At 42.6% G+C, this 24741-nt stretch overlaps 1 long non-coding RNA gene across 1 annotated transcript; it reads left to right on the top strand.

Annotated features, from left to right (window-relative positions):
* The first annotated feature begins 232 nt into the window (after positions 1 to 232).
* On the top strand, positions 233 to 14943 carry LOC133548730 (uncharacterized). The gene is made up of 3 exons (XR_009805926.1): positions 233 to 346; positions 547 to 640; positions 14364 to 14943. It is a non-coding gene; the product is annotated as an uncharacterized LOC133548730 (long non-coding RNA).
* Positions 14944 to 24741: the final 9798 nt, after the last annotated feature.

Raw genomic sequence — 24741 nt, 5'->3', positions numbered from 1 at the left:
GCCCGCAAGTTTAATATGAAGGGAGCTTGACAGCGTCATACTTGCCAACGTCCCCAATTTTCCCGGGAGACCCCTCTATTTTAGGGCACCTATCATGGCACGGAGTCGAACCCGCGTTTCTTCTGCGGCTGGATCTGCGGACGCCTCCTTTGACAGCGCGCCAAAGCGTTCCTCCATTGACAGTGTGCTCAGACACGTCCCCACTTGTGCTGAGCGCAGCACGCCCACGCAGCAACGAGCCTGCACACAATCAGGAATCAAAACACCAGAACTTGACGAGAGGGAGCGACATAAAAGACCCGTGAAGCCAAGAGACCTTCGCCAGAACGTAGCCAATCTCCCTTGAGTAAGCATCACGTCTGGCACCACTCCCTTGTTCTTTGCTCGCCTTCTTGTGCACTTCCTCAGTCCCAACTTGATGTCTTTTGTGTTTCCCACCGTGTTTTCTGTGATCGTGTCCTGCCTCACGACCTCCTCCGGGATCTTTGCTTGCCCTCCCCGATCCTTGACCACTGCTTGGAACCGGACATCGTTGCCTCTCTCCAGCCCCCGACCGCTTGCCTCACTGTTGACTGCCTCTTTGCCTTCCCACTTGGATTCAACGAAAGATACATCCAACACGCAGAGACAACACCCTCTGGTAAATTCCACATTGTTATTTCCACACATCATCCGCATTCATTCTCTAGTGGTAGCATCCACACCCCACACATTCATCAAAGGTTTTGATAAACCTTCTAAAACCGCAGTTCACTCCTGGTGTTGCCTCCTTCTCTTTGCCTGTACACAACAGCACCAATTCTACCGAAGCCCTATCGAAGCCCCTGACAATATTTACCAGATCAACAATATTCAGGGAGTGCCATAATGGCACTGCCATTTCCATTTTAACAATCATTACGGTGGTTTGCTAAATGACATTAGTGAAGTGATCTATATGTATATAGCGCTTTTCTCTAGTGACTCAAAGCGCTTTACATAGTGAAACCCAACATCTAAGTTACATTTAAACCAGTGTGGGTGGCACTGGGAGCAGGTGGGTAAAGTGTCTTGCCCAAGGACACGACGGCAGTGACTAGGGTGGCGGAAGTGGGAATCGAACCTGCAACCACCAAGTTGCTGGCACGGCCACTCTACCAACCGAGCTATCCCGCCCCACATTAGTATTACATCCTTAAAGGGGAACATTATCACAATTTCAAAAGGGTTAAAAACAATAACAATCAGTACCCAGTGGCCTGTTGTATTTTTTGAAGTTTTTTTCAAAATTTTACCGGTCCCCAAATGTCCCCAAAAAAAGCAATAAAGTGTTTGATTTTCGCTATTTGCGATGCGATTATCCATATACCACAAATACCACAGCAACATATAGCGACATTAGCTTGGATTCAGACTCGGATTTCAACGACTTAAGCAATTTAACAGATTACGCATGTATTGAAACGGATGGTTGGAGTATGAAACTATTGAAGAAGAAACTGAAGCTATTGAGCGAATAGCTATTGACGCTATTCATAGCCATAGCATGGCCAAATAGCTGCATTAGCATCGCCGGTAAAATGTGCGGACCAAACGATCGGGACTTTCGCATCTCTAGACACTGGAGCAACTTAAATCCTTCGATTGGTAAGTGTTTTTTTTCGCACTAAATGTGGGTGGAAGTAAACGTAATATAGTTGCAAATGCATCTGCAGGTTATCCATACATCTTTGTGCCAAGTCTGCTTTAGCACCGCCGGTAAATAGCATGTCAGCGTCGATTAGCGTAGCATGTTAACATCGATTAGCTGGCAGTCACGCCGCAACCAAATATGTCTGATTAGCACATAAGTCAACATCAACAAAACTCACCTTTGTGATTTTGTTGACTTTATCGTTGCAAATGCATCTGCAGGTTATCCATACATCTCTGTGCCATGTCTGTCATCGCCAGTAAAATGTGCAGACACTCTGGCACATTCATTGGGGGTCTGGCGGTAGACACTTTCGCATCTTCGGGCCAGTGGTGCAACTTGAATATTTCCCTGTTAGTGTTGTTACACCCTCCGACAACACACCAACGAGGCATGATGTCTCCAAAGTTCCAAAAAATAGTCGAAAAAAAGGGAAAATAACAGATCTGAGACCTGGTGTTTGTAATGTGTTGAAAATGAAAATGGCGGCTGTATTACCTCGGAGACGTCACGTTGTGACGTCATCGCAAAAAGAGCGATGAACAGAAAGGCGTTTAATTCGCCAAAATTCACCCATTTAGAGTTCGGAAATCGGTTAAAAAAATATATTGTCTTTTTTCTGCACTTTCAAGGTATATATTGACGCTTACATAGGTCTTGTGATAATGTTCCCCTTTAACAATTTCAATGAAACATTTAAAGACCACTCTGTCAATCTAAGCCTTGTCAGAGGTCTTCAGGGACTAAACAGCGGGTGTGTTGCTCGTCCTTTGATCAAATCATAGCGTGTTGCAGGTCAATGTACCAATCAATATCTCTTTTGAAAACACATCACTTCTTTGTGACCTCGGGGTCTTAGGTCAAAGGGTTATGGGGGGCATAGGAGAGCCTTTTAAGGCATGTTCGCTCGGAGATAGTTTTGGACCGGAGTGTATGTGGGTTTTTGTTTTTTTTTGTCCTCTTGGACGATTGGGCCGGTCGTCGGGACAGCTGGTGCCGGGCGGGGCAGCTGCACGGCTGCGGGGTGGCTTGGAAATAGCTCCTCCCCGGCAAACCCTGGAAGGCTTTCTGCATCTGCTCAGCTGTCAGACCCTCCCTTCCTCTAAACCCCCTTTGCATCCCAGCGCTCCATCAGCTGAGGGCAGCAGGAGAGACAGCTGGTGGGTGCTACCAGGGAAACAGAGGGTGTGTTTATGCGAGGGAGTGTGTTTTTAAGGGGTGGGGGTTAAGGCGGTGACATCACAGCCAAAAGTGATCCATTTAAACACATGCTCCCCCATACGAGCACTGTTTTTTTTTAAATGGCCTAGCCTATTAATAAATGATGCGGGGGTAGCTTTCCTCCTGGCTCCAACGAACTGGAAAATGCCCTTCCAGTAGGGAATATACGGATAAAGCCACCTCTTATTCAAACATACAATATATATAATGTGCATGACCACTTACGGGAGGGTTTGCCAAGAAAAATAATCCTCCACAAAAAGGCCACACCCTGAAACTGCAACAAAGGGACTGTTCAAAAACCTATGATGTTTTTTTCCAACACGCCTACAAAGTTATATGAAGAGCCATTCCATGGAAGGGGTGCTATTTGGTGGTTGTAACTTTTTTTTCTAACCTAAATCGAACTATACCCATTTTGAACTTTCATATTTTCCGGACCATAATATAAGCCGCACCCGCTAAATTTTAGAAGAAACATGTTCAATACATTAGCCGCACCGGACTATAAGTCTCCGATATTAGACTTAGACTTACAAACCCTGTTTCCATTTGAGTTGGGAAATTGTGTTAGATGTGGATACAAAAGGAATACAATGATTTGCAAATCCTTTTCAACCCATATTCAATTGAATGCACTACAAAAACAAGATATTCGAAGTTCAAATTTGTAAACTTTTTTTTTTTTTTGCAAATAATAATTACCTTACAATTTCATGGCTGCAACACGTGCCAAAGTAATTGGGAAAGGGCATGTTCACCACTGTGTTACATCACTTTTTCTTTTAACAACACTCAATAAACGTTTGGGAACTGAGGAAACTAATTGCGTAAGCTTTGAAAGTGGAATTCTTTCCCATTCTTGTTTTATGTAGAGCTTCAGTCGTTCAACAGTCCGGGGTCTCCGCTGTCGTATTTTACGCTTCATAATGCGCCACACATTTTCGATGGGAGACTGGTCTGGACTGCAGGTCTGACCAGGAAAGTACCCTCACTCTTTTTTTATGAAGCCACGCTATTGTAACGCATGCTGAATGTGGCTTGGCATTGTCTTGCTGAAATAAGCAGGGGCGTCCATGAAAAAGACGGCGCTTAGATGACAGCATATGTTGTTCCAAAACCTGTATGTACCTTTCAGCATTAATAGTGCCTTCACAGATGTGTAAGTTACCCATGCTTTGGTCACTAATGCACCCCCATACCAGCACAGATGCTGGCTTTTGAATTTGGTGTCGATAACAGTCTGGATGGTTCGCTTCCCCTTTGGTCCAAATGACACAATGTCGAATATTTCCAAAAACAATTTGAAATTTGGTTTCCAAAAACAATTTGAAATGTGGACTCGTCAGACCACAGAACACTTTTCCACTTTGCATCAGTCCTTCTTAGATGATCTCGAGCCCAGAAAAGCCGACAGCGCTTCTGAATGTTGTTGATAAATAGCTTTCGCTTTGCATAGTAGAGCTTTAACTTGCACTTACAGATGTAGCGACCAACTGTATTTAGTGACAGTGGTTTTCTGTTCCTGAGCCCATGTTGTGATATCCTTCAGAAATTGATGTCAGTTTTTGATACTGTGCCGTCCGAGGGATCGAAGGTCACGGTCATTCAATGTTGGTTTCCAGCCATGCCGCTTAAGTGGAGTGATTTCTCCAGATTCTCTGAACCTTTTGATGATATTATGGACCGTAGATGTTGAAAACCCTAAATTTCTTGCAATTTCACTATGAGAAAAGTTGATTTTAAACTGTTTGACTATTTGCTCACGCAGTTGTGGACAAAGGGGTGTACCTCGCCCCATCCCTTCCTGTGAAAAACTGAGCATTTTTTGGTAAGCTGTTTTATACCCAATCATGGCACCCACCTGTTCCAAATTAGCCTGCACACCTGTGTGATGTTCCAAATAAGTGTTTGATGAGCATTCCTCAACTTTATCAGTATTTATTGCCACCTTTCCCAACTTCTTTGTCACGTGTTGCTAGCATCTAATTCGAAAGTTAATTATTATTTGCAAAAAAAAAAATGTTCATCAGTTTGAACATCAAATATGTTGTTTTTGTAGCATATTCAACTGAATATGGGTTGAAAATGATTTGAAAATCATTGTGTTCCGTTTATATTTACATCTAACACAAATTCCCAACTCATATGGAAACGGGGTTTGGAGACAAACTTTATTGATCCACAAGGGACATTTTTTCACACAGTAGCTCAGTTACAAAGGATGTAAAGTGTAAGGATGGTAAGAATAATGCAGGTATTAAGTAGACTAAAAATGTACAATAAAATATAACATATATGTAATATTTACAAATTTAATATACAGTATATAATAATAATAATAACAATACATTTTACTTAAAAGGCCCTTTTCTGGGCACTCAAGGACACAGTACAAAATATGAACAATACAATCAAATTGGATAAAAGTGACAACAACAACAACAATGATAGATAAGATAAGATGATTACAGTATATAATATATACTGATGGCGACTTGTCCAGGATGTACCCCGCCTTCCGGCCGTTTGTAGCTAAAATAGGCGCCAGCGCCCCCCGCGACCCCAAAAGGGAATAAGCGGTAGAAAATGAATGAATGACTGAATGAGTGTATATAATATATACTATATATAAAAAATCCCAATTACCATGTACAATATTACAGTTTATGCAACAGCTGCAGCAAAAAAAAAGAGTAGCATTAAATAGAGAGTAGATCCAGCAGAAAATATACATTATAAACAAAAAGAGGTAGCTAACATGGAAGCGGTCAGGTAATAGACAGATGCCGTCTATTGCTGTATGGCGAGTAATTATACAGCTGGATGGAGGGCGGAATGAAGGAGTTCTTGAATCGAACACTGTGGGAACGAAGCTGAAGGAGCCTGTTGGAGTATGAGCGCCACTGTCCCTCAATGAAGTTAAACGTTAAAGTTAAAGTAGCAATGATTGTCACACACACACTAGGTGTGGTGAAATTTGTCCTCTGCATTTGACCCATTACCCTTGATCACCCCCTGGGAGGTGAGGGGAGCAGTGGGCAGCAGCGGTGCCGCGCCCGGGAATCATTTATGGTGATTTAACCCCCAAATCCAACCCTTGATGCTGGGTGCCAAGCAGGGAGGTAATGGGTCCCATTTTTTTATAGTCTTTGGTATGACTCGGCCGGGGTTTGAACTCACAACCTACCGATCTCAGGGCGGACACTTTAACCCAGGGGTGTGAAACTCAAATACAGAGAGGGCCAAAATTCTAAACTGAACAAAGCCGCGGGCCAAAGTTGAACAACTTAACCTTTAAATAGGGACCCAAACAAGTTTTGCATTGAATATTGAACAAGTAAGGCTTATAGAACTTTATAGTGACATGCAAAATTAAGGTTTGTTGGTAGCGGGGGTGTATGTTGTAGTGTCCCGGTAGAGTTATTGCTGCAAGGGATTCTGGGTATTTGTTCTGTTGTGTTGATGTTGTGTTACGTGCGGATGTTCTCCCGAAATGTGTTTGTCATTCTTGTTTGGTGTGGGTTCACATTGTGGTGCATATCTATAACAGTGTTAAAGTTGTTTTTAAGGCCACCCTCAGTGTGACCTGTATGGCTGTTGACCAAGTATGCCTTGCATTCACTTGTGTGCGTGTGTAGAATCCGCATATATTACGTGACTGGGCCGGCACGCTGATTATATGGCGGAAAATCGGACATGACGACAGGTTGTAGAGGATGCTAAAAGCAGTACCTTTAAGGCACGCCGCCGATATTGTTGTCCGAGTGGAAATCGGGAGAAATTCGGGAGAATGGTTGCCCCGGTAGATTTTCGGGGAGGGGGGGGGGCATTGAAATTCGTGAGTCTCCTGGGAAAATCGTAAGGGTTGGCAAGTATTAGAATTAGCGGTGAATGCACCGCCGCTATATAATACCGGCAGGCCAGCTCTAATGTTAAATTAATATTGTCTCAAGGGCCAAAATAAATTACATGGCGGGCCAAATTTGGCCCGCGGGCCAGAGTTTGACACCCATGCTCTAACCACTAGGCCACTGAGTAGAAATAAGTCCAAGAATAAGTCTACGTCTAATTGTCTGGGGGAGTGGGTCAGTTTGTCAATAACCCGAAAGGGATAAGCAGTATAAAATTGATGGATGGATGGATATATAATTAATAATTCATACAATTGGATATTAGGAGTTCATACAATTGGATATTAGGAGTATGTGAATGTTCACTGGCAGCACGGTGGAATAGGGGTTAGTGCATCTGCCTCACAATACGAAGGTCCTGAGTAGTCCTGGGTTCAATCCCAGGCTCGGGATCTTTCTGTGTGGAGTGTGCATGTTCTCCCCGTGACTGGGTGGGTTCCCTCCGGGTAATCCGGCTTCTTCCTGCTTCCAAAAACATGCACCTGGGGATAGGTTGATTGGCAACACTAAATGGTCCCTAGTGTTTGAATGTGAGTGTGAATGTTGTCTGTCTATCTGTGTTGGCCCTGTGATGAGATCGCGACTTGTCCCAGATGTACACCCCCTTCCGCCCGATTGTAGCTGAGATAGGCACCAGCGACCCCATAAGGGAATAGGTGGTAGAAAATGGATGGATGGATGGATATTAGGAGTATGTGAACGTTCACCTCCTGCCTTGCTTTCTTCCTTAAAGTTTTCTTATCAGTCAGCGGTTAAAATGCGCCAAACATGGGATAAGTGTGGAGAGAGTGTTTTGCATTTTTGTCATCATGCATTGTAAAGGTTTTAAATTTGAAGTCAAGTTAATTATATTTATATAAAATCAAATAAAACTTTTTGTGTTGGTTGCAATTCTTTGCGGCGTGGCTTTGCCAAAGGTTGTTTGAATTGGGTTATACAAGTAAATGCTGTACTGTGGTGAATTCCATGCACAGTTCAAGATCATTGACCTGATTGACTCACGCTGTCCACATAACGGCAACACATGAGCAACATTCACGTTGTCAGATGTTAAAATTAAATCGGAATCACCCCACGGGCAAGATTCCTTTTTAAACTCATGTTCTCAGTGTCATGTACAAACCCCACTTCCATATGAGTTGGGAAATTGTGTTGGATGTAAATATAAACGGAATACAATGATTTGCAAATCCTTTTCAACCCATATTCAATTGAATGCACTACAAAGACAAGATATTTGATGTTCAAAGTCACAAACTTTTTTTTTTTTTTTTGCAAATAATAATTTGCAAAATTAGAATTTCATGGCTGCAACACGTGCCAAAGTAATTGGGAAAAGGCATGTTCACCACTGTGTTACATCACCTTTTCTTTTAACAACACAATAAACGTTTGGGAGCTGAGGAAACTAATTGTTGAAGCTTTGAAAGTGGAATTCTTTCCCATTCTTGTCTTAAGGAGAGCTTCAGTTGTTCAACAGTCCGGGGTCTCCGCTGTCGTATTTTACGCTTCATAATGCACTACATATTTTCGATGGGGGACAGGTCTGGACTGCAGGCGGGCCAGGAAAGTACCCACAGTCTTTTACTACAAAGCAACGCTGTTGTAACTTGTGGCTTGGGATTGTCTTTCTGAAATAAGCAGGGGCCGCCATGAAGCGTTGCTTGGATGACAACATATGTTGCTCCAACACCTGTATAGACCATTAAGCATTAATGGTGCCTTCACTGATGTGTAAGTTACCCATGCCTTGGGCAAGAATACACACCCATACCATCACAGATGCTGGCTTTTGAACTTTGCGTCTACAACAATCCGAATGGTTATTTTCCTCTTTGTTCCTGAGGACACCACATCCACAGTTTCCAAATATAATTTGAAATGTGAACTCGTCAGACCACAGAACAATTTTCCACTTTGCATCACTCCATCTTAGATGAGCTCGGGCCCAGCGAAGCCGGCGGCATTTGTGGGTGTTGTTGATAGATGGGTTTTGCTTTGCATAGTAGAGTTTTAACTAGCACTTACAGATGTAGCGACCAACTGCCGTTACTGAAAGTGGTTTTATGAGGTGTTCCTGAGCCCATGTGGGATATCCTTTACACACTGATGTCGGTTTTTGATGCGGTATAGCGTGAGGGATCAAAGGTCCGTAATATCGTCGTTTACATGCAGTGATTTCTCCAGATTCTCTGAACCATTTGATGAATTTAAGGACCGTAGATGGTAAAATCCCTAAATTCCTTGCAATAGCTTGTTGAGAAATATTGTTCTAAAACTGTTCGACAATTTGCTTACAAAGTGGTGACCCTCGCCCCATCCTTGTTTGTGAATCCATCCATCCATCCTGCTTTAATACCCAATCATGGCACCCACCCTTTCCCAATTAGCCCGCACACCTGTGGGATGTTCCAAATAAGTGTTTGATGAACATCCCTCAACTTAATAAGTATTTATTGCCACCTTTCCCAACTTCTTTGTCACATGTTGCTGGCATCAAATTCTAAAGTTAATGATTATTTGCAAAAAAAATATGTTGTCTTTGTAGCATATTCAATTGAATATGGGTTGAAAAGGATTAGCAAATCATTGTATTCCGTTTATGTTTACATCTAACACCATTTCCCAACTCATATGGAAACGGGGTTTGTACTTATCGTAGAAGTTATTTTTGTGCCAAGCGTCCCAGTTTAGTCTGTGAAGCGATGGCATCCATCCCACCACATGGTAGTCCAGGTTGCTTTAATCAGCGGACATTAAACAGGGGGGGGGGGGGGGTGTTTTTGTCGTGCGGGTTCAGGGACTGTCTTGGTCTGGGGAAGTCAAATTTGAGATTGGGAGGAGGAGGGAGGGTGGTGGTCAAGAAAGCCGAGTCCTTTTGTCCCTAAGAAGTCTGGTCAAACTGGGGTCAGGGGCAAAGGTGGGCTAATTTAAGGGGAACAGGCAGCCATTATAACGCATATAAGTGTTTATTTTCACTGAACTACATCTCCGTCCTGCATATGCAAACACCTTCCATTTTCTTTGTTCTTGCAGAGAAAAGTAATCTGGGGTTTAGACTTGGAGTTAACCTCGCGGCGGCAAAATACAACTTTTGCTTGAGGCGAGAGTCACAGAGGAGGAGGAGGATCCATCTGTCCCCGTAATAAAGCTCATCTTTGCTGTCAGTTCGGTCTAAGTGACCAGCCTCCATCTGCTCCTCGCCGCTAAGAGGTCGCCGGTGATCATTGATCCCTTATTGATTCCGCCACTTGCTTAATGGCCAGCCAGGTCACTTCATTAACCGTCAGCCGCCGCATTTTAATCGCGCTGGGCTAATTTAAGTCCAGCCCTGATTAATTCCCCGCAAATCCACGTCACAGCGTCAATGGTGGGATTAGCGGGCCAACAATGGATGACAGATGACTGACAGAGTGGCTTTGCAAAGCACCACCGAGGCTTGTATTGTACATTTATTTAATCAACATATTGTGTTAATAAACTCCAAAAATGGACGCGCCATATTGCTAAGATTTCTTGCAGAACATATTGTACAGTCATTTGTTATTTTTAGAAGGTCAAGCCAGTGTGTCACTACAAAGACAAAAGGGATGCAAGGTTTATGTTGTAATTATAACCTATTACAGCATAGGTGTCAAACTCTGGCCCGCGGGCCAAATTTGGCCCGCCGTGTAATTTCATTTGGCCCTTGAGGCAATATCAAATTAACATTAGAACTGGCCCACCTGTGTTATACAGCGGTGCCGCTGTAACACCGATTTCCCGAGAGACTCTCGAATTTCAGTGCCCCTCCCGAAAATCTCCCGGTGCAACCATTCTCCCAAATTCCACCCGGTCAACAATACTACCTTTAGCGTCCCCTACAACCTGTCGTCAAGTCTGTTTTTCCTCCTCACAAACAGCGTGCCGGCCCAGCCACGTAATATGTGGCTTCTACACACATGTAAGTAAATGCAAGGCATACTTGATCAACAGCATACAGGTCACACTGAGGGTGGCCATATAAACAACTTTAACACTGTAACAAATATGCGCCACACGGTGAACCCACACCAAACAAGAATGACCAACACATTTTGGGAGAACATTTGCACCGTAACACAACATAAACACAACAGAACAAATACCCAGAACCCCTTGCAGCACTAACTCTTCTGGACCGCTACAATATACACCCCCTCCCCGCTACCAACAAACCCTGCCCCCCTATCCCCACCCACCTGAGCCCCGACATTAACTGAGCAGTAAAAAGGCCTGAATGGTTGATTTATTCATTATTTTATTTTCAAATGTATTAGCCTCCGGAAAAAGTTATTGTTAATATTTATCTCAGAAGGCTGCAAATACAAAAGAGGCATTAAATATTTATTTAAATTTGATTTAATTATTATTATTATTATTATTATTATTATTATTATTATTTTAAACTCAATTTTGCATGTCACTATAAAGTTATATAAGCCTTGCTTGTTCAATATTCAATGAAAAACTTGTTTGGGTCCCTATTAAAAGATTAATTTGTTCAACCTCCGCCCGCGGCTTTGTTCAGTTTTAAATTTTGGCCCACTCTGTATTTGAGTTTGACACCCCTGTATTACGGCATTCAGAAACTGAAAGGCCTACTGAAATGAGATGTTCTTATTCAAACGGGGATAACAGGTCCATTCTATGTGTCATACTTGATCATTTCGCGATATTGCCATATTTTTGCTGAAAGGATTTAGTAGAGAACATCGACGATAAAGTTCGCAACTTTTGGTCGCTAATAAAAAAGCCTTGCCTTTACCGGAAGTAGCAGACGATGTGCGCAGGACGTCACGGGTTGTAGGGCTCCTCACATCCTCACATTGTTTATAATCGTAGCCACCAGCAGCTTGAGCGATTCGTACCGAGAAAGCGACAATTTCCCCATTAATTTGAGCGAGGATGTAAGATTCGTGGATGAGGATAATGAGAGTGAAGGACTAGAAGAAAACAAAAAAAGACGAGGGCAGTGGGAGCGATTAAAATGTTATTAGACATATTTGCTAGAATAATTCTGGAAAATCCCTTATCTGCTTATTGTGTTACTGGTGTTTTAGTGAGATTACATGGTACCTGAAAGTCGGAGGGGTGTGGGAAGCCACGCAGCTGCAGGAGGACGCAAGCTCCGCTCATAACTATGGTAAGAGCGGACTTATTACCAACATTTTCTCACCGAAACCTGCCGGTTGACATGTGGTCGGGAACCATGTTCGCTTGACCGCTCTGTTCCTAGGTAAAGCTTCACCTTTGGTCATTTTAAACAAGGAAACACCGGTTGTGTTTGTGCGGTCAAAGGCAGCCGCAATACACCGCTTCCCACCTCCATCGTTCTACTTTGACTTCTCCATTATTAATTGCAAGAGATTCAGCAACACAGATGTCCAGAATACTGTGTAATTATGCGATTAAAACAGACTACTTATAGCTTGGATCAGGCTGGAAAAAAACGCCCACTACAACCGGTGAAGTCAAACGCACGCGTCATCATATGGCGACGTTTTCAACAGGACACTTCGCGGGAAATTTAAAATTGCAATTTAGTAAACTAAAAAGGCCGTATTGGCATGTGTTGCAATGTTAATATTTCATCATGGATATATAAACTATCAGACTGCGTGGTCGGTAGTAGTGGATTTCCGTAGGCCTTCAAGTTATCATTGTCATATATTTTAAATGCACAATTTTAAAAATGCAGTATTACATCATTTTTAAACAATAGTGTGTTGTTCAAAATATGGCGTAGATGCTGGAAATTAGTATGTTTAAACAGGTGCTTATAGTAAACTGTTTTGTGTGTCTGTAGCTTTAATTTGTCAACGGAGTGTGTCTCCAATAAGTGCTAATGGGTGCTTCATCCACTTTTTACATATACTGTCAGGATCCGTTGCCCAGATCATGTTTTGTTCTACCGCCTTTTCTACCTCAGTTCTGTTTTCAGCACCTCTGGGTTTGTGTTTGGGTTAGCGGTGTAAAAGTACGTGTATTTGTATTGAACCGTTTTGGTACGGGGGTTTCGGTTCGGTACGGGGGTGTAACGAACAAGTTTCTAAGCTAAAGTCTTAACAAGCTGCTTTGCTTCTTCTGCATCTGTCTCAGCACCCAGCATTGTCCCACTCACACAACCATATGATTGGCTACATATATAGCGGTAACAGCCAATCAGCGGTGCATATTCAGTGCGCATGTAGTCAATGCTTCAGCGTCGAGCAGATAGGTGTTTAGCAGGTGAGCATAAGGCAACTATACTCTCCCCAAATGATAATGAACACCTCCCAATCAACTACTACTAACATCACTATGAGCCCGTTGACCATATGGAAACTTAAACTGCAGCTCAGCTCGCTCGCAGTTCTGGCTTAAGGTGAAGGCTAATTAGCTTTTAGCGTAACGGTAGCTAATTTTGCAGTGTGTGTGTGTGTGTGTGTGTGTTTGTGTGTTTTATGTACAGAAAATATTTGAATGGCAGGGTCCCTGCTATCACATGTTGATAAAAAATATAACATTTACATAATAAAAATGAACTACAGGCTTCCCAAATGCTGTGATAAATTAAGCTTGATGAGTGGACTTGAAACTGCTTAATGTTGCACTGTTTATATGTGGAAGAAAAGTTTTGTCATTCTATTTAATCTGAGCAACAATTTGAGGCAGTTTAATGTGGATTAACGTGGGCAGAATTATTAGTGTTCCCAATGTTAAAAGAATAAAGTCATTGTTTACACATTTGGTAAATAAATAACCAAAACATTTATATTTAGTTGTTTTCTTACTGTACCGAAAATTAAACGAACCGTGACCTCTAAACCGAGGTACGTACCAAACCAAAATTTTTGTGTATCGTTACACCCCTAGTTTTGGTTACCATGAGTCCTGATTAGTTTCACCGGCCTTTGATTTGTGTTTGGGACGCTCACCTGCTCTTGGGCACTAATCAGAGATCGAGATATTCCTGATTTTCGCCACACACTGTTTGGCAGTCTTATTTGCTTCCATGCTGCGCTTAGCCATTTGTTTTCTTGTTAGCTATTCCATTAGCTCCCCATGCTATCGGCACGCTGTATTTTTTGTATTTCGAACCATTTATACACAATAAATCATTTTCTTACCTACATGCTGCATCCAGAGTTTCCGTCTGCCTTTTGGTAGAACGATCCAGGCATGAACATCCTAACAGAAGACAGCCAGACAGTGTGTGGCAAAAAACAGGAATATGTAGCTCTCTGATTAGTGCCCAGGGGCAGGTGAGCGTCCCGAACACTAATCAGAAGCCGGTGAAACAAATCATTACCCATGGTTACCAAAACACAAACCCTGGGATGCTGAAAACAGAACAGAGGTAGTAAAACTATTAGAACAAAACATGATCCGGGCAACGGATCATCACATATACACTGTAAATCTACACTTTTCCAACATATATATATATATATATATATATATATATATATATATATATATATATATATATATATATATATATATATATATATATATATATATATTTTATTTATTTTTTTCTTTTCACCCTCAAGAACCCTGCCGAGAGTATAGAGCTGGTCCACAGTTCCACGACCAGGACGAAAACCACACTGTTCCTCCTGAATCCGAGGTTCGACTATCCGACGTAGCCTCCTCTCCAGTACACCTGAATAAACCTTACCGGGAAGGCTGAGGAGTGTGATCCCACGATAGTTAGAACACACCCTGCGGTCCCCGTTCTTAAAGAGAGGAACCACCACCCCGGTCTGCCAATCCAGAGGTACCGCCCCCGATGTCCACGCGATGCTGCAAAGTCTTGTCAACCAAGACAGCCCCACAGCATCCAGAGCCTTAAGGAACTCCGGCAGGGTTCTTGAGGGTGCATGAGAGTTTGCCCAACCAGTCTACATGTGCTTTGTGGACTTGGAGAAGGCATTCGACCGTGTCCCTCGGGAAGTCCTGTGGGGAGTGCTCAGAGAGTATGGGGTATCGGACTGTCTTATTGTGGCGGTCCGTTCCCTGTACGATCAGTGCCAGAGCTTGGTTCGCATTGCCGGCAGTAAGTCGAACACATTTCCAGTGAGGGTTGGACTCCGCCAAGGCTGTCCTTTGTCACCCATTCTGTTCATAACTTTTATGGACAGAATTTCCAGGCGCAGTCAAGGCGTTGAGGGGTTCCGGTTTGGTGGCCGCAGGATTAGGTCTCTGCTTTTTGCAGATGATGTGGTCCTGATGGCTTCATCTGACCGGGATCTTCAGCTCTCGCTGGATCAGTTCGCAGCCGAGTGTGAAGCGACCGGAATGAGAATCAGCACCTCCAAGTCCGAGTCCATAGTTCTCGCCCGGAAAAGGGTGGAGTGCCATCTCCGGGTTGGGGAGGAGACCCTGCCCCAAGTGGAGGAGTTCAAGTACCTAGGAGTCTTGTTCACGAGTGAGGGAAGAGTGGATCGTGAGATCGACAGGCGGATCGGTGCGGCGTCTTCAGTAATGCGGACGTTGTACCGATCCGTTGTGGTGAAGAAGGAGCTGAGCCGGAAGGCAAAGCTCTCAATTTACCGGTCGATCTACGTTCCCATCCTCACCTATGGTCATGAGCTTTGGGTCATGACCGAAAGGATAAGATCACGGGTACAAGCGGCCGAAATGAGTTTCCTCCGCCGTGTGGCGGGGCTCTCCCTTAGAGATAGGGTGAGAAGCTCTGCCATCCGGGAGGGACTCAAAGTAAAGCCGCTGCTCCTTCACATCGAGAGGAGCCAGATGAGGTGGTTCGGGCATCTGGTCAGGATGCCACCCGAACGCCTCCCTAGGGAGGTGTTTAGGGCACGTCCAACCGGTAGGAGGCCACGGGGAAGACCCAGGACACGTTGGGAAGACTATGTCTCCCGGCTGGCCTGGGAACGCCTCGGGATCCCCCGGGAAGAGCTAGACGAAGTGGCTGGGGAGAGGGAAGTCTGGGTTTCCCTGCTTAGGCTGTTGCCCCCGCGACCCGACCTCGGATAAGCGGAAGATGAGGGATGGATGGATGGCTATATTTTTTTTTTTATAGGGTTTCCCCTTAACTGCCAAGATACCTGTGGCGGTTGGGGCATTGTTATGGGTGTGGTCACCATGATGTCATCGAGTAATTTGCATAATTTGCTATGATATGATTCTCTTTAAAAAGGCTTAAAAATGTACATTTATAACAAATCTGGTTTTATTAATTAGTAATAACATATATATTTTTTTATCATTTTGCAATTTTATTAATTTTACCAGATTTTTGTACAATGTACTTTGTTGAGATTTATTTAAGTGTTTACATCCATCCATCCATCCATTTTCTACCGCTTATTCCCTTTCGGGGTCACGGGGGGCGCTGGCGCCTATCTCAGCTACAATCGGGCGGAAGGCATGGTACACCCTGGACAGATGTTTTAAAATTAAAAACAACTAGCAACAAATCTAGCATGTCCGTGTGGTGTTATTATAGAATGAATTGGTGTTTAAAATCTCTCCTCCTTTCCCACAATGTCACTGACTAAAGAGGTTGAAGTGAGCATGACGTCACATTAGCTTGGTGCCGTTGCTAGTTGGACTTTCTCTTCTTAAAAGCCGCCACTGTTCTCGTAATAGTTGCATATTTTATAGATATCTGCTTACGGGTATATCCGCACTATATATAAAAATCACATCAACATTGCAAACATGCTGACAACGCTCCCGACAGCGTTTTGTTTACATCCGATTTCGGTAGCGCGGTTTTCGGTGGTCAAAGTCTTTTTCCGTTGGTGAAGTTTTCGGTACATCACTTGTCAGTAGTGCGCAAATGATAGGCTATATATATCAATACATACTGTAATGACCAGATAATTTAATGTTTTATGTTTGTGGTTTGCACTTGATATCAGTTTTTCCCATGTTAACAGACACATCGTCTGTGCCTGAAAGGTGATTGGCAGAGAATGAGGAAGTATTGTTGTGTATCCAGCAGGCAAGCGAAAACTCACAGAGACTTAAGTGTTTTCATGGGAGGTAAAACCTGTTGGAATTGTGCCGTTGTTTGTTATTGTAAGATTGGTAATAAATGTTAAAAAATAGCGTCGACTTTGTCTGATTTCTTCTTGGGGTTACAATATATTTTATTAAATAATATGTTCTCAAGTTGGGCTTCACGGTGGCAGAGGGGTTAGTGCGTCTGCCTCACAATACGAAGGTCCTGCAGTCCTGGGTTCAAATCCAGGCTCGGGATCTTTCTGTGTGGAGTTTGCATGTTCTCCCCGTGAATGCGTGGGTTCCCTCCGGGTACTCCGGCTTCCTCCCACTTCCAAAGACATACACCTGGGGATAGGTTGATTGGCAACACTAAATTGGCCCTAGTGTGTGAATGTGAGTGTGAATGTTGTCTATCTGTGTTGGCCCTGCGATGAGGTGGCGACTTGTCCAGGGTGTACCCTGCCTTCCGCCCGATTGTAGCTGAGATAGGCGCCAGTGCCCCCCGCGACCCTGAAAGGGAATAAGCGGTAGAAAATGGATGGATGGATGTTCTCAAGTTTATAAAAAGCCCTTATTTTCAAAGTGTTGCGAAAATAAAACATATAGTTTCCCTATTGTTTCTGCTAGGTTTGTGAGCAAGAAGATTCCTTTGTGCCTTTACGGTTTAAAAGTCATTCTAACGAGTGGTGTCATCCAGCCCCGGTTGTGGTCCGTATAATCTTCGAAAGTAGTCACTGTAATACACCTTTCTACCACTTGTGGCTAAATGACAATCTCAAACAAACGGAAGAAATCTGAAGCTAAAGTCATAGAAAAGTGTGTTAAGCACAAACAGTATGACTTAAATAGTGAATATGTATTTTCGTTTATTGACTTGTATTGTTATGTATTATTCATTGTGTTTATTTATTTTAGCACTAAATAATTATATGTACATTTATTTTTCATTATTGTAAATAAGGCAGTCCCTTCTGATGCAATATATTTACTTTAGTAGATAAAAACATGTCTTAAAACTTTAATTACAACAAGCTTTAGTTAACATAACAGACTAAACAACTATTTATTGACACCCCCCATCAATGCAATATATATAAACCGTAGAACATTGAATATTAAGAGTATATGAACCACTCCTACCTTCTTTACTTCCCTGATGTCCTCTTTAAAGTTGTGTAATCCATTAGACATATAAGGCAGCTAAAACGTGTCAAACATGTCTAAGTGTGGAGAGTGTTGTGTGTGTTTGTCACGCCTATGGTTCATGTTTTGTTTTGGTCATGCTATGTTTAGTGTTTTGGACATTTAGTTCTGTTTTGCATTTCCTTGTTTGTCTTGTTACCATGCCAACTGATTTAGTTTTCATCTGTCATGTCCGATCATATCAATATCGGCTTATTAGTGATTCCCAAAGCCCAAAAAAAGTCTGCGGGCTATAGAGCATTTTCCGTTCGGGCTCCAGTACTCTGGAATGCCCTCCCGGTAACAGTTCGCGATGCCACCTCAGTAGAAGCATTTAAGTCTCACCTTAAAACTCATTTGTATACTCTAGCCTTTAAATAGACTCCCTTTTTAGACCAGTTGATCTGCCGTTTCTTTTCTTTTTCTTCTATGTCCCACTCTCCCGTGTGGAGGGGGTCCGGTCCGATCCGGTGGCCATGTACTGCTCGCCTGTGTATCGGCTGGGGACATCTCTGCGCTGCTGGCCCGCCTACGCTTGGGATGGTTTCCTGCTGGCTCCGCTGTGAACGGGACTCTCGCTGCTGTGTCTTGGATCCTCTTTGGACTGGACTCTCGCGACTGTGTTGTATCCATTGTGGATTGAACTTTCACAGTATCATGTTAGACCCGCTCGACATCCATTGCTTTCCTCCTCTCTAAGGTTCTCATAGTCATCATTGTCACCGACGTCCCACTGGGTCATTATTGTCACCAATGTCCCACTGGGTGTGAGTTTTCCTACCGAGGATGTCGTGGTGGTTTGTGCAGCCCTTTGAGACACTAGTGATTTAGGGCTATATAAGTAAACATTGATTGATTGATTGATAAGTTTTGTATGGCCATACTACTCTGAGCATCCCCAATCTCATCTGTTCTCAAAGCTAAGCAGTGTCTGGCCTGGTTAGTACTTGGATGGGAGACTACCTAGGAATACAAAGTGCTTTTGACCTTTGGACTCTAAGTTCCTTTTTTTTTTCACTCCCTGTTTTGTTACCATGTCGACCAATCAGTTCACCTGTCTTGTCTCACACCTGTTTTCACTTGTCATGTTCATTATTTAAGCCACAGTTACCAGGTAGTCAGCCTGGCAACATCACCTCCTTCACGACCTCGATTAGCTGCTTCATGCCTTGCAATGCTGTTCATTTTGTCCACGTAAGTTTTTGTCATTCATACCATAGCACAAGTGTTTTGTTTCATATTTATAGTTTATAGCCTTTGTGCTAGTCTTTTGTTTCACAGCCCAAGTTTTGTACCTCCATTGTGAGCGCTTTTTGTTTGTTCCTGTTTTTTAGTTTTTGAGTAAATAAATTAAATATGTACCTACCTTCACGTCGTTTCCACTCCATTCGCTTCGCACCTCGGGAAAACAACCCAAGACCAAGTCCGAGCCTGACAGTGTTACCCATAAGGCTTGGTAATGGGTTTATATAGGTATAATATTGACTTGTGTGTGGTGCTTAGGCATTTTTGATCATGTCCACATAGTTCAGTGGGCAAGGTGTGTGTTTTGTACACCATTGCTCTGTAGTTTTTTGTTATTAATCAGACCATGGGTGGTAAAAGCTGTTTGAACGGTATTTATATGTTGCACCTATGCAGAATGTTGTCAATGTCTTGCTAATGGTCAATAATTAATAATACTGATATTGTACATCGAATGGCGGCATGTGTCCTGATCCGTGGTCCGGATCATGTTTTGTTTAGTTATGTTCTGTTAGTTTTGGACTCCCTTAGTTCCTGCTATGGGCTCTTTGGTTGTTTGTTTTGGTTACCATGGGTACTAATCTGTGTCACCTGCCTCTGATTAGTGTTCAGCACGTTCACCTGCTGTTGAGCACTAATCAGAGAGTTATTTTTTCACGTTGCTCGCCACACTCGGTGTGGCTTCATTATTTGCGCAATGCAACTGTTACTTTGGTTTATTCCTGTTCTCGGTTCTTGATTCCTGTGCTAAGTTGTTGCCTTAGCTTCCCGTGCGATCGGCACGCTTTTCTTTTGTTTTTTTCCTGTCTTTTAGCATTATGTATGATTTATTGATTAAATCATGTTCCTACCTACACGCGTTTGTCCGGAGTGAACTGCGACCCCGCTCGTGATAGCATGTCGTCAACAGACAAAGCCCAATATCATCAAATACTAATATGTGGATCTGATCTACGGGCCGTAGTTTCGGGATCCGATATGGTTGATACTACATGGGTTTGAATATTTTTACAATCCAAAAAATATTTGGTTGTTTTTATTATTGTTTAAAGGGGAACATTATCACAATTTCAGAAGGGTTAATACCAATAAAAATCAGTTCCCAGTGGCTTATTTTATTTTTAGAATTTTTTTTCAAAATATTACCCGTCCCGGGATATCCCTAAAAAAAGCTTTAAAGTGCTTGATTTTCGCTATTTGCTTAAGCCACTGTCCATTTCCCTCTGACGTCATATAGCGATTCCAATACAAACAATGGCGAGTAGTACAGCAAGATATAGCGACAATAGCTCGGATTCAGACTCGGATTTCAGCGGTTTAAGTAAGTCAACAGATTACGCATGTATTGAAACAGATGGTTAGAGTATGGAGGCAGATAGCGAAAATGAAATTGAATCATAAACTGAAGCTATTGAGCGAATAGCTATTGATGCTATTCGGCCATCTTTGCGTTAGCATTGCCGGTAAAATTTGCAGACCAACCGATCAGGACTTTCGCATTGACACTGGATCTTAAATATGTCGATTGGTAAGTGTTTGTTTCGCATTAAATGTGGGTGGAAGGAAACGCTGGATGTAAATATAGTTTAAAACGTACATACAGGTAGCCTAAATAGCATGTTAGCATCGATTAGCTGGCAGTCATGCCGTGACCAAATATGTCTGCTTAGCACATAAGTCAATAACAACAACACTCACCTTTGTGATTTCGTTGACTTTATCGTTGGGAATGCATCTGCTTTGAGTGTCGCAGGATATCCAGACATTTTTGCCATCTCTGTGCCATCTCTGTAGTAGCATCTCCGGTAAAAACCAAACGGGGGACTTTTGCATCTCTTGACACTGGAGCAACTTAAATATGTCGATTGCTAAGTGTTTGTTTGGCATTAAATGTGGATGGAGGGATAGGCTAGATGTAAATATAGCTACAAATGAGGCATAATGCTGCAATATGTACATACAGATAGCCTAAATAGCATGTTAGCATCGATTAGCATGCCGTGCTAATCGATGCACATTCCACGTAAGTCAACTTGAATCCGTCCCTGATCGTGTTGTTACACCCGACAACACGCCGACGAGGCATGATGTCTCCAAGGTATCGGAAAACAGTCGAAAAAACGGAAAATGACAGAGCTGATTTGAGTCGATACGTCTGATGTGTAGGGGAAAATGGCGTTGAGTACCAATGTGACGTCACGTTCTGACGTCGTCGCTCAGAGAGGCATAAACAGAAAGGCGTTTAAATTACAGTTCGGAAATCGGTTAAAAAGATATATGGTCTTTTTTCTGCAACATCAAGGTATATATTGACGCTTACATAGGTCTGGTGATAATGTTCCCCTTTAAAAACTCAGGAAATAAGTCCCTAGACACAGGAGGGCTTTAAGGTCAATTGGTAGGAAATCATTTAAATATTTAATTGATATTGATACATCGCCATCGTGGTTGTGATCAAAATTTGAATCATTCAATGATCTGAAAATGTTTTCTGGAATAAGTGTCTCAAAAAACGCCAGATTCCGAAGTTGTATGCGACTAGTCGGGCAAACTTTCTTTGTACTTGGAGTGTAATTCCCAATTGTAGCACCCCAGGTGTCATTGAGAGGACACGGTGTTGTTCAAACACCCGGCTTGTTTTGTGTGTGCCAGGTGTGTGTTTCTCTCCTGCGCCCCTGCTGCTCAATCTTGGCGTTGGGCGACATGGTCGTCACTTTGGTGTTTGTTATCAAATACAGGCCTCCCTGCTATCAGCCTGTGACAAACTCCCACAATCTGTGTTTGACTGAGGGATTGTGTATGTGTTTTTGGGGCCCCCCACTGTAGATGCTCTGATGAAATTAGCCCTAATCACTTTCTAACCTGAAGCTGAGCCGGGGGCTTATCAGGATTTCCTGTGTGTGATTAATGGGTGTCTTCCTTTTTGGATTTCCCTCAGAACTACTTTGATGTTAGTTATATTCTAATTTCATACAAAGTAAGCAGACTTGCATTCAAAGCTCTCAGACTCTTGATCCGACATAGACCAGAAGTGTACAGAATAAAGTTAAGCACCGTAAATTCCGGACTATAAACCGCTACTTTTTTCCTATGCTTTGAGCGGCTAATTTATGGAATTTGCCAACAGTTTTCATTAAAGGGGAACATTATCACAACTTCAAAAGGGTTAAAAACCATAAAAATCAGTTCCCGGTGGCTTGTTTCATTTTTCGAAGTTTTTTGTCAAAATGTTACATCTCCCAGAATATCCCTAAAAAAAGCTTTTAAGTGCTTGATTTTCGCTATTTGCGATGCGACAGTCCATTTCCCTGTGACGTCATACAGGGCTGCCAATACAAACAATGGCGAATAGTACAGCAAGATATAGCAACATTAGCTCGGATTCAGACTCGGATTTCAGTGGCTTAAGTAATTCAACAGATTACGCATGTATTGAAACAGATGGTCGGAGTATGAAGGCAGATAGCGAAAACGAAATCGAAGAAAAAACTGAGGCTATTGAGCGAATAGCTATTAACGCTATTCGGCCATAGCATGGGTGTACCTAATGAAGTGGCCCATAGCATGGCTGCCTTAATAGCATCCTCGGTAAAATGTGCGGACCAAACGATCAGGACATTCGCATCTTGTGACACTGGAGCAATTTAAACCCGTCGAATGGTAAGTGTTTGTTTCACATTAAATGTGGGTATCTAGCTTCAAATGTACATACAGCTAGCGTAAATAGAATGTTAGCATCGATTAGCTGGCAGTCATGCTGCGAACAAATATATCTGTTTAGCACATAATTCAACAAAACTCACCTTTGTGATTTCGTTGACTTTATTGTTGCAAATGCATCTGCAGGTTATCCATACATCTCTGTGCCATGTCTGCCTCAGCATCGGCAGTAAAATGTGCAGACATTCCCTCACATTCAATGGGGGTCTGGCGGGAGATTTCTTGCCACTTTCGCATCTTCGGGCCAGTGGTGCAACTTGAATCCCTCCCTGTTAGTGTTGTTACACCCTCCGACAACACACCGACGAGGCATGATGTCTCCAAGGTTTCAAAAAATAATCAAAAAAACGGAAAATAACAGAGCTGAGACCCGGTGTTTTTAATGTGAAAATGAAAATGGTGGGTGTATTAACTCTGTGATGTCACGTTCTGACTTCATCGCTACAAGACCGATAAACAGAAATGCGTTTAATTCGCCGAAATTCACCCATTTAGAGTTCGGAAATAGGTTAAAAAATACATGGTCTTTTTTCTGCAACATCAAGGTATATATTGACGCTTACATAGGTCTGGTGATAATGTTCCCCTTTAAACACTTGAACACAAGCAGATACATTGAAAAGGTGTGTTACTGTTTCTCCTACGGCCCCATCTTTTGGACGAGTATACTCCCTGCAGGTGCTAGTTCTCTAAACTAGAAGTAGATGTCCGTTCCGTCTCCTAGTCATCCTTAGCAACTCTAATCGTATGGATTCTTCATTCATCACTCCAATCAAAAGTTTACATACATTTGTAAAGAACATAATGTCATGGCTGTCTTGAGTTTCCAATCATTTCTACAACTCTTATTTTTTTGTGATTGGAGCACATACTTGTTGGTCACAAAAAACATTCATGAAGTTTGGTTCTTTTATGAATTAATTATGGGTCTACTGAAGATTTGACCAAATCTGCTGGGTCAAAAGTATATATACAGCAGAGTTAATATTTGTTTACATGTCCCTTGGCAAGTTTCACTGCAATAAGGCGCTTTTGGTAGCCATCCACAAGCTTCTGGCAAGCTTCTGGTTGAATTTTTGACCACTCTTCTTGATAAAATTGGTGCAGTTCAGCTGAACGTGTTGGTTTTCTGACATGGACTTGTTTCTTCAGCATTGTCCACACATTTAAGTCAGGACTTTGTGAAGGTCATTCTAAAACCTTAATCCGAGCCTGATTTAGCCATTCCTTTACCACTTTTGACGTGTGTTTGGGGTCATTGTCCTGTTGGAACACCCAACAGCGCCCAAGACCCAACCTCTGGGCTGATGAATTTGGAGGTACTCCTCCTTGCTCATTGTCCAATTTAAAGCACCAGTTCCATTTGCAGCAAAACAGACCCAGAGCATAATACTACCAGCACCATGCTTGGTGGTGGCCTTACTTTTTCTCCTCCAAACATATTGCTGGGTATTGTGGCCAAACAGCTCAATTTTTGTTTGATCTGACATCACATGGACAAAGATAAGACCTTCTGGAGGAAAGTTCTGTGGTCAGATGAAACAAAAATCGAGCTGTTTGGCCACAATACCCAGCAATATGTTTGGAGGAGAAAATGTGAGGCCTTCAATCCCAGGAACACCATTTTAAAGAGTAACTTGGACCAAAGTATACACAGTGCCAGATTTTTGCATTGTCATGTTAACCTCCTTCAATTTTTTTTTGCATAACAGGGCTATTTCTTTCAGTATTGTATAAACAAGAACAAGGCCAAAATCAAACACTTGAGAGAATGCTGGTTTTTAAAATAGGAATATTAAGGCCTACTGA

This window comes from Nerophis ophidion, linkage group LG03, assembly GCF_033978795.1.
Source record: "Nerophis ophidion isolate RoL-2023_Sa linkage group LG03, RoL_Noph_v1.0, whole genome shotgun sequence".
Taxonomy (NCBI): Eukaryota; Metazoa; Chordata; class Actinopteri; order Syngnathiformes; family Syngnathidae; genus Nerophis; species Nerophis ophidion.
The sequence above is the reverse complement of the archived record's forward strand: the minus strand, read 5'-3'. Positions and strand labels throughout refer to the sequence as shown.